Below are 10,843 nucleotides of genomic sequence, written 5' to 3'. Positions count from 1 at the left end.
TTCTGAAAGACGATCTTTGCATTCTGAAAGGTGCAGCATGTCAGCTAACAACACAGGATTAGAGTGACACTAGAGGATCAGAAGAGAGGGAAAGATACCAGGTCCTTGAGGGAAAGCCTAATCAAATCAGCTCTGAAATCTACCTTTAAGTAGAAATCTCAGTTACATTCACTTATATATATTGTTATTGTTTAGGCCAAGTGTAGTTGAGTTTTTCTTTATTTTGAAAGGGAAAACATCCTAACTGAAAGATGCAAAATATATAGCATGAAGAATATAGTTGATAATAGTGCATGCTGAAAATTTTCTAAGGCAGATTTTAGTTGGTCTAACCACTAAAAAAGGTGAATGTGGAAGTTGACAGATTAATTTTCTCGACTGTTGTAATTGTTTAACTATGTCAACGTAGTGTGATAAACCTTTAAGTCTATATAGTAACAAAGACAAGTGTGTAATAAAAACACTCTCTGTCAATGTTAATTAGTACAGAAAATTGAGGAAGGTGCAGGTATAGAAATCAGTTCTTTCCCAGACTTTGCAAAAGCAGCCCTGGATGGGAGAGATGATAGAAGCAGCTTTCAGTGGGTAGAAGAAAGGAGATTAGGAAAATGAAGACGGCAAGTTCAATAAAAGTATAAATTTTTGTCTTTTCAAATGCACTGTTGAATCTCCAGTAGGCAGAAGAGTACATGATGTACAGTATCCTGAAGAATGAATGTGTGAACATTAATTACATATTTCTTCTTTAAGGAGTATGTGAAGAAGAGAATCAAATGTAGCAAAATGGTGAAAAAGGTTAGTACTAAGCAAAAAAATAATCTGAAATTATAAAAGTTTTAGTTTGGCATGGTCCTAAGTAATTAGAAGAAATTTAGGAAAATGTTAAAAAAGAAAAAAAATTGGAAAATGTGAAGAATAGGCCTAGAAAATTATGAGAAGTTGAAAATTGCAAAGAACAAAAGAAAGTCTTGTTAGGTTTTAGACAGAAGGAAAAAAAATCAAAAACAATGGGCTTCTTACAAAGTAAGAAAATGAGATTGGAATTCTGGAAGCAAGGAAATGGTGGACTAACTGATATAGACCTCTGGAAGGAGGAAGCTGTAAGCTGAGAATGTTGCTACAATTCCACTGCTAAAAAGGAAAGAAATAGATCTTTGGCTCTGTGAGGATTCACGGAATATGGCAGGCATGCATCCCAAGTAGAAAGATGCTCATAAAAACAACTTGCATCAGAAGGAAACCTCAATCTAGGTGGAAATAGAGAAGAATAACAAGCAACAAGCTTTCAACTGCATGTAAAATGTATGTGACTACATCCAGAGGGTAAAAAGTGTGAGTAAATCGTAACAACACTAGAAGAAATGTATAATTTAAGTACCAATTATAAGCCACTGAAAATGAAGAGTGAATGCATGAACATCAGTTACATATTTCTTTAAGGAGTGTGAGAAGAGAATGTAGTAAAATGTTGAAAAAGGAAAGAAAACTTAAAAAAAAATTTAGAATGGAAAACTGCCATTATTGAATGTTCCTTGCAAAACAGGTGTTGGTGGAGTTGAGTCACCAAAACAAACTGTCTAAAGACCTCATCACCAAGGAGAGTAGGAAAAGAAAGTTTTTAGTGGTCCCTTGGAAAAGGGAAAGAAAGCTTAGCAGAGAGATGGCACATCTCAGAAGGAATGTTGTTACTTTCATTTAAATATAAAGAGATACTTTTGATGTAAGAGTGTTGGTGGGAAAAGAAAAATTACAGTTTTAAATTCAGAGAGAGAGGGAATAAGTCCTAAAGAAAAAGTTTAGAAATACTCCGCAGCAGCTGGCTCAGCCATACATCTTAGGAGGAAAGTGCACTCTTTTCTATTTGGATGTACACAGCACTGGTAGAAAAATGCAGAGAGTTGGTATTTGAAAAGTTAGAATCAAGTATCTGTCTTTATATTTTAACAATACTTGAGTTCTCTGCTCCACTAATATATGAGTTCCTGTGGCCCAGGTAGTTTTCAAAATGATAAACACATATGAGGAAGGATCATTGGTCAATATTTGAGTCCTGTTGTCATAGAGCTAATGGATGTCCCAAAGGTAGACTGTAGAGAGAAGCATCATGTCCTGAGGATTTTGAATCGGTACCCCATCCTTTCATTGACATTTCTTTTCAGTGGATTACTTCTGCAAGGACGAAGATCTTCTTGTGATTACCTTGATCCCAGGTAATGTTACAGATACCCTGCAAACATCTGAAGAGTTTATTTGGTTGATTACAAGTAAAATACCATGTAATATATAAAATTTTGGTAAATTACAATTTTCCTATATCCCAAGAACTAATAATTGTGACCATAAATATCACAGGACAGACAAGTTCTCTAACCAGAGTACTAGAGAACTACATTATATGAAAGAGCAAATAAACTTTGCGATACATTTAGATAAATTTTCCAGAGGTGAGGTTAAGTTTTGCAGCTACAGGTGGAGGGCAGCCAGCTAACACACTCTTGGCTTAAAAGAGAATCCACAAGAAGGATGAGTTCATTTGCGGAGGGTTGGATTGATTACAAGGCTGATGTTTGTGAGCACATTTATAACTTAAGTGTGTCAATTTAACTTCTGATTATAAGCTTTTTAAATTTAAGTGAATGAGTATAACTTCCTATAACAAATGTTTCATAAGGTTTGTGGTTATCAAAAGCTTTATGGTTAAAAGTTACATTCCTTTGTGATTAAAGCAGAAGGTTAGTTAAGCAGTTGAATATTAAAGAGAAGAGCTTTGATCATGCTAATGAGAAACAGAGCTTGTACAGATTTCAACTTAAAGACAATTGTTCCTTCTGGCTAATATCTGTATCTCAGGGTCCCTGATTCTGTCAGCAGAGGCAGAGAGCAGGATATTGGAGGTGGAGAGGAGAGTTGGGTTTTATTATCCAAGCTTTCTCCCTGTCCTCTTGCTGCAGGTTGATTGTGTTTTGTCTATAAAAGTCAAAGACTTCTCTCCTGAGGTCGTTTTTAAATGCAACTCTTTCCATTCAGTTTTCTTATAAACCCCGACCCCACCCTCCAGCCCCCTTCTGGTCTGGGAGTGGGAATGGCTCCTTTGAATCCCTGCAAGACTCTGCTCCGAGATGTGCAGAACTGCCCACTATTCAGCCATCCTCATTACCAAGTTCATCTTTGCCAAGTGTATATTGTCAGGCTCCTGAATGTTTCTGTGTGCTTGTTTTTCAGAAATGGGATTTTAAATCGGGCCTTTTAAACTTAATGTCAGCAGAACAGTTCTTCAGATGATTCTCATCAAATACAATCATACCTTACATTTTCACAATCAAGGCCAGCTCAAAAATTGAAGTCTGTAAATCCCTATTTCCAGTTATAACCCTCTTTTATAATTTGATACTCAGAAGTCATTCATTCATGATGTGGATATTACGATCTAGACATTTTATGTCTGTACATTTTCCCAGGTTTGCTACTTTATCTTTTTGGACTGAGGAATTAACATGTTGATATTTTCTGGCAATGCTTTGTCCTTAAGAGAATCCTGAGAGCACTTAAGTGACGATGATTTATCATTTTGTCTTGTGAGATTGATAGACAACCCCAGAGGCTTTCCTGAGCCTAAGAGGATGTGTATCTGTGGCTAAAGGAGTAATGTCCAAGCCTGTGTGTTGTAGGTGGTAGGGGAGAATGATTCTGTCTAACCATTCATTTACTCAGTTAAGAGTTTGTAAACATGTTAAGGTTTGAGTCCCTAGAAAATGAACTAGAGACTTCTCCAACTCCACACCCTCAATTTAGTTGGTGACAGTGAGGTTTTTCTCAAACTGACAAAATCCTGAAGAGCTTGATGGAAGATGACCAACCACAAATGGTGAGCCACCTGACAGCCCAACATGCAAATCGCACAAGAGTTTTTGCAAATCTTAACTTTGGCCTGTGTTTAGGAAAAGCTGTTGCCAGTAGGACACATTGACTGAGTTGTGATTGGCATGTAGCCTCTTCCTGACATGAAGCAGATGTGGGAGGTTTCTGGATATGGTTTTTGACCACCTGATTAGTGCTGTGCTGTTTAATACACTGGCATTATTTTGCAGAGGCCCTGACTAGAGATGGAAGTAAGGAAGGAAATGGAGGTGTCATAGCCAGAGGCCTGGCTCTATTTGTCGATATACTTGATGGTGTGAAGAATGGGAAAAAGTTGGAGTCCCAAGTCAACTTCCCCCTGGATAAAAAGAAAATGTGGGCTATTTTAGAAGAAGGGATGCACTTTTTTCTTTTTCTTTTTGGGTGCTGGGGATTGAACCCAGGGCCTTATGTGTGTGAGCCAAGCACTCTACCAACTGAGCCAGATCCCCAGCCCATAGCAGCTTCTTAATATAGTCTTACAATACAATTCAGCAATTGTGTTCTTTGGTATTTATCCAAATAAGTTGAAAACTTACTTCTGCACACACACACAAAAAATCTGTACACGAATATTTATGGAAGCTTCATTCAAAATTGCCCAAACTTTAAAGCAGCCATGATGACCTTCAGAATGGATAATTAAACTGAGGTACTTCTAGACAGTGGAATATTATGCATCCCTAAAAAGAAATGAGCTTTCAGGCCATGAAAAGAAATGAGGGAATCATATATGCAGATTTAAGTGAAAGAAATAGATCTTTAAAGTCCACAAGCTATATGACTCCAGCAATTTAACATAGATACTATAATGGAAGTGCACATCAATGTATATTTAACTGAATGCATATAATGTGCAACATCAAAAGTGAACCCTAATGTCAACTTTGACTTTGGATGACAATCATGTGTCAGTGTAGATTCACTGACTGTAATCAATGTGCCATTCTTGGGTGGGATATCGGAAAGAAGTTTGTAGCCCTCCCTCTAAGAGGACCGTGGTATATGGAAACTCCGTAGTTTCCATTCAGTCTTCTTATAAACCTCAAACTGCTCTAAAAAATAGACACTATGAAAAAAAAGATGTAAAATTAAGTGAGGCTGTGTGTGTCAAGTCCCTGGTCACATGTAAAGAATATTCAAACATCAATCAATGATTGATCCTTTTACACTGTATACTTCATGAATAGAATGGAGTATCAGAGTTGAAACTAAAGGGAGTTGGGAGGGGGATGAGGAAAGATACCCCAGATGGGGCACTCCAGCTTCAACTCATTCCCTTTAAGCATCTATGTCCATCAAATCAAAGCCTACTGAGGAGAGGAGGTTTAACAAACCCGGTCAATCTGTTAACAAGTTCTATTACTATTGATGCCTTTGGCATTTTTCACTTCTAAAACTCTGCCAATGTAACAATGTGAGATCTCAAAATACTTGGGTGCTGTATTTCTAGAGAGAGGTGATCTGCCATGCATAAGGTCCTTCTAGGAGAGCAAGAGAAATAGTTTGTATTCATGTCAATGTCAACGGCCAAATGAAATACTTTGTGCTGTCACTGATTATCTTGGGAATACTGAGACCTTGGAGCAATGTTTTTTGAAGCCCTTAGTCTTTTAGTAACTTCCAATTAGCCAAGAAAAAAAGAATAAGAATATTATATATTAATACTTATAACAGAGAAGTTGATGATCCTTTGGCAAAAGGTATATAATTAATCATCATCCCATCTTTGCAGAGGATGAAGATAGATTTTTGACTTTACATATGGAAGAAATGTGATCAACGATGTGTGGGGGGACTGGCTCAGGTTAGGGCCTGGGAGGAGCATCAAAGACGTTGATTCACAGTCAAGTAGAACAGGTTGAACTACTGGGTACCCATGGTAACAATTGGCTGCAGTTTCCAAAAAAAGATTGCCTTATTTATCTTGACATCCCATTTCAGGAATGGATGGATATACAGAGCAACATAAATTGGTGGCAAAAGTATTCCAACTTTTCCCATGGTCTGCAGTCATTTGTCTCTCCTGGCAACTCAGCACATGCATTTATCCCATTAGTGGTTGGAGGAAAAAAATCCTGATTACCTTCCAGTTTACATGATGTATGTCAGTACATTGCAGCAGTGGTGGTGATGAATTCTTCTCTGCTTAGACTGTGCAAGTATTTAAGTGACCTTGAAACCTGAGAATAGCCATGCTCTAAGTAGCGGAGCCTCTTTTGAGAGCTATTGCTCAGACAGGGGTTTCTAATTTAAACAAACGACCTTATCCAAGATGCACAATTCTGGAAAAGGGCGATTATGGCAAATTCTACTTCCAATTTCAGTTTTTTGTTGTGATTTGAGTTTATGAAATTAAATTTGTTTTAAGTTTAAAAAACAAAACACATACCTTTATAATTAACACATACATGAGTGCATAGTCTCCTTCTCTCTCTCTTTCTCTCTCTCTCTCACACACACACGCACACACACACACACACACACACAACACCAACATTTGTTTCAGTTTTTTTTTTAATGTGGCTGCTAGTAGGGTGGTATTAGAAAGCTCACATCCTAATGGGAGGAGAGCATGGGGGTAATTTTCCTATAGAATCTGTTTCCCTATTGCAGATAAACATGAGGTAAGATTTGGACAGGCTCTTAATATGCTTTGTCTCAGGGTCTGCTTAGGTTTACATCAATTACCTTTGAAGAATTGGTTGAGCCGAACCTTCTGCTAAATGTTTTTGACTCCAAGATCCCAAAGATTAATTTATGTACAATAGTCCCCCACTCCCAATATCTATAAGTTTCTACAGTTACCTACAATCAACTACAATCTGAAAATATTAAATGGAAGTTTCTGTAGATCCTAAGTTTTAATTCCTGTGTTATATAATCAAATCTCGAACATGACACTCCATTCTATCAAGTAAATTATCCCTTTGTTCATTGTATCCACATTTCATGCCTTACCCATCATCTCTGTCACTTGTCATCATCCTAGTTACCAGATCAATTCCTGGTCTCACAGTGTTTAAATGAAAGTATTCTCCTTTTACTTAATCCTGATCTCAAAGAACAAACGTAGCAATGGCAGATATAAACCCATGAAGTTTCTCTCTCCAGTGAAAATGTGAAAGCTCTAAAGCTAATCGGGAAAGAAAAGAAAATCATAGGCTGAGGTTGCTGAGACCCATGATAAAAACAAATATTCTACCCATGAAATTGTGAAGAAGGAAAAAGAAATGTGTGCTAGTTTTGCTGTCGTACCTCAAACTAAAAAAGTTACAGCCACAGTGTGATAAATACTTACTTAATGTGAAAAAGGCATTAAACTTGTGTGTGTTTGTATAGGTGACACATACTTGGGTTCAGGGTTCAGTACTACCTGGAGTTTCAGGCATTCACTTGAGGTCTTGGAATATCTCCCACATGAATAAGAGGACTGCTGTATCTGGCAATAGTCTCAAAACCCAGACCCTGAAAAATAGTATTGTAGAGAAAGGCTTTGGAATTTGGAGGTCCATGGTTTGAATTCCAACTTTGATCTTCAGTTTTGCATAATCTTGGGGAGCTGTGATTTTTTTTTTTCCCCTCATCTGTAAAAGGGTTTTAGGAAAGAATAAATGTTGATAAACTTTCAGCCTAGTTCCTAGCCTTGTATGAACATTCAATCCATAGTGCAATGATAATGATGACTATTACTAGAAATAGTTTTTTTTTAAAAAAAGACCAGGACCCTATAATCATTTCCATCATATTTTGGAGAGTTAATCTGAATATCTGAGCTTAAGGCCTAGGAATCAGCATTTTAGAATGTTCCATGGATGGTTGTGTAGGAATTGGGTTAAAAATCATCCTTCTGGGCTGGGGATATTCTCTAGCCTTTCTCAGCTGGACCGATAAATATCCAACTCAGATATTTACTTTGTACCAGGAATTAGTGTGACCATTTTACATCATTAATAAATGTATTCTTCTCTGCAACTCTATATGTAGTTTCTTTTATTTTCTCTATTTAGCTATTGAGGAAACTCAGTTTCAGAGAAGTTAATATGCCCAGGAAACAGATTCATAAGTAGAAGAAATAGAATTCAAACCCAGATGTATTTACAATTCTCCAATTCCCAAGTTAGCTATTATTATTTTCTCTGTGCTAAATCACAATAGGTCTTCCTGAAGTAGTTTTCAGTTTTCCATTGTAACTTTGTCTATCCATAAAGAAAACGAACAATATAACACTGTATATATCCCTATCTTGCTATCATTTCTTTGCTATTATCTTCGTCTAATTTATATGGTGTTAAGTAGCAACAGTTACTAAATTATACAAATATGCAGCTCCTACTCTGTCTTAAATATTAAGATACACTGCTTGGGCTCAAGGAAATGGAGGTTCATTTGGGGAATAAGATAAATGTCATATTAACATGTTGGTCATAGGTATCATAATATGCAACATAGTTGAGTAAGCAAGATGCTATAGAGCCCAAAGGAGAGGAAGGCTTCTTAGATGTTTGGGATTACTTCATGGACAGGTGATCAGTTCAGGTACACTTTAAGATTAGTTTGCTAAAAATCCAAGTTTATGGCTTTGTACTAGAAATATCTTGCCCAATGTCTGAGGCATAATAGGAATCAATAAATGTTTTATATTGAAAGAATGAACCAATGAATGATGTGGTTTGGCAACTTAGCTCATCTACTTTTGCAACTGATTTATGGCTGAAAACAAATTATTCTCCTGGTACAAGTATTGTGTATAATTTTCAAAACAATGACACTTAAGCAAGCTTTGAACCTTACAAACCTCTAATATTTGTGGTTATTGTAAGGAAGCTTTCAAAACAAAATTGGAAACTAAAAGCTGAGGAAAACACACTTTGACCTTGAGTAAAACTCATTGTTTTGAATTAGACTCATTTAATTGTGCACATCTGCATTTGGATACTGGTAGAGAGGTTTTCAATATTTTTAGTTGTAGGTGGACACAATACCTTTTTATTTTTACGTGGTGCTGAGGATGGAGCTCAGTGCCTCACGCATGCTAGGTGAGCGCTCTAACACTGAGCCACTACCCCAGTGAGGTTTTCAGTCATCTAAATGTCCCTGGGGCTGGAAGATGTGCTTCCAAGCCCTTTTATATGATGCTGATAGGAAGCCCGAGTTTATTTCTAGCGCTCGGTTAGGCCTCAGTTCCTGACCACATGGCCCTCTCGGCTCAGCCCATGGATGTGGGTTTCCTCCAGAATGAGTGAAGTGATAGAGTGAGAATGTGATAGACCACAGAAAGGCTCTATCACTCTATCCATTCTACTTTATTCTTTTTATTAGAAATGAATAATTAAGCCCAGCTTCTGCCCAAGAAGGAAATAGAAGAGCAGAATAAAAATGTGTGAATATGTTTAAAGCTGTCACATTTGCATAATTATTTTTATTTTTTATTTTTTTTAAGAGAAAGAGATGAGAGAAAGAGAATTTTTTAATATTTATTTATTTTTTAGTTTTCGGGGGACACAACATCTTTGTATGTGGTGCTGAGGATCGAACCCGGGCCGCACGCATGCCAGGCGAGCGCGCTACCACTTGAGCCACATCCCCAGCCCCACATTTGCATATTTATATTGGTCTCCATAGTCCCTTTTCTGTAGAATGAGGGAAAAAAGTCTTTGAAAAGTCACACACATAGATGTTTCTCAATTTACATCCTGGTAAACTCATTGTAAGTTGAGAGTATCATAAATCAAAAATGCATTAAATACATTTAATGTACCAAAAATCATACATTAGCAGCACAGAACACTTTAGTGTATCAGTTGTTGATGTTCATGATCCTATTACTAACAGGAAGCTGCTACTCACTGATGCTGCCCAGCATCATGAGAGAGTAGGGTTAGCCCAGAAAAAGATCAAAATTCAAAATTCATTCTATGAATTTGGATTGCTTTTATGTCATCATTAAGTTGAAAAATTGTAAATGGAACCATTGTAAATTGAAGACTTGTACATTCTTGGGTGTGTGTGTAGTCTCTCCATAATATAAATGGATTGGTGTTAATGGCACTGGATTATTTTGAAAGGTATTTTAAGAAACAGATCCATATGAAACCGTTTCATTGACTCTCTGAATGTTTAGCATGCTAAATCAGAAATTGCTGTGCTTCATCTGAACCACTAATGTTATTTGGAACTTTATGAATCTTTAAAATGATCCGGATTCCTTTTCCTGCTACCTGCAAGAAGGTTTATTGACAAATTTTCGGCTCAAATTGAGTAAAATTATAAACCTTTTATATGTATTTTGAAAACTAGTCTCTGATTTCCTTATAACTTGCCCTAATCCCAACTTGTCAATTAAAAAAAAAACATATTACCATTTAGTGTGCAGTTTTGAAACCATCTTCTTGTCCTTTTTGAAACAAGTAATAAGTGTGTTGACTTTATTATCCTTACATAGCAGTTAGTGCTTATTGAGTGGATATAGATGACAATCATTTTTTGTGAACATATTTAATGTTCATGCATTAATTTCACCTTTGATGGAAACATCATGCTCATTTACACATAATGCAGCAAGGTTAAAAAGCAGGTAGTAATTGGCAGGACCAGGATTCAAACCCAGGTCTGTCTGATTCCAGAAGCTTCCTTTCAATCCAGAGCTTACGTAATTAAATGACTAAGGTGCTTTCCCTTCGACTCAGTCCTTCCCAATTCTCATCTCTCTTGATAGTCTCTACTGATAAGTCCTGCTTCACCAAAAGGCTTGAAGTTTCTCTCTGGGTCACATGCTTAAACAGAAACCTCCTTTCTGTAGTAGGGGCATTTCCCTCCCTAATGCTTTCCATTATGTACATCCCTCTCCCCATCCCACATCCCCTAAACAAAACCAAATAAGATGACACTAGTAGAACGAAGACTAAGATTTCTATTTTGCGAAGAAACAAACATCTCTGAATTT

Source organism: Urocitellus parryii, chromosome 7 (genome assembly GCF_045843805.1).
Source record: "Urocitellus parryii isolate mUroPar1 chromosome 7, mUroPar1.hap1, whole genome shotgun sequence".
Taxonomy (NCBI): domain Eukaryota; kingdom Metazoa; phylum Chordata; class Mammalia; order Rodentia; family Sciuridae; genus Urocitellus; species Urocitellus parryii.
This window is presented reverse-complemented; position numbering follows the sequence as displayed.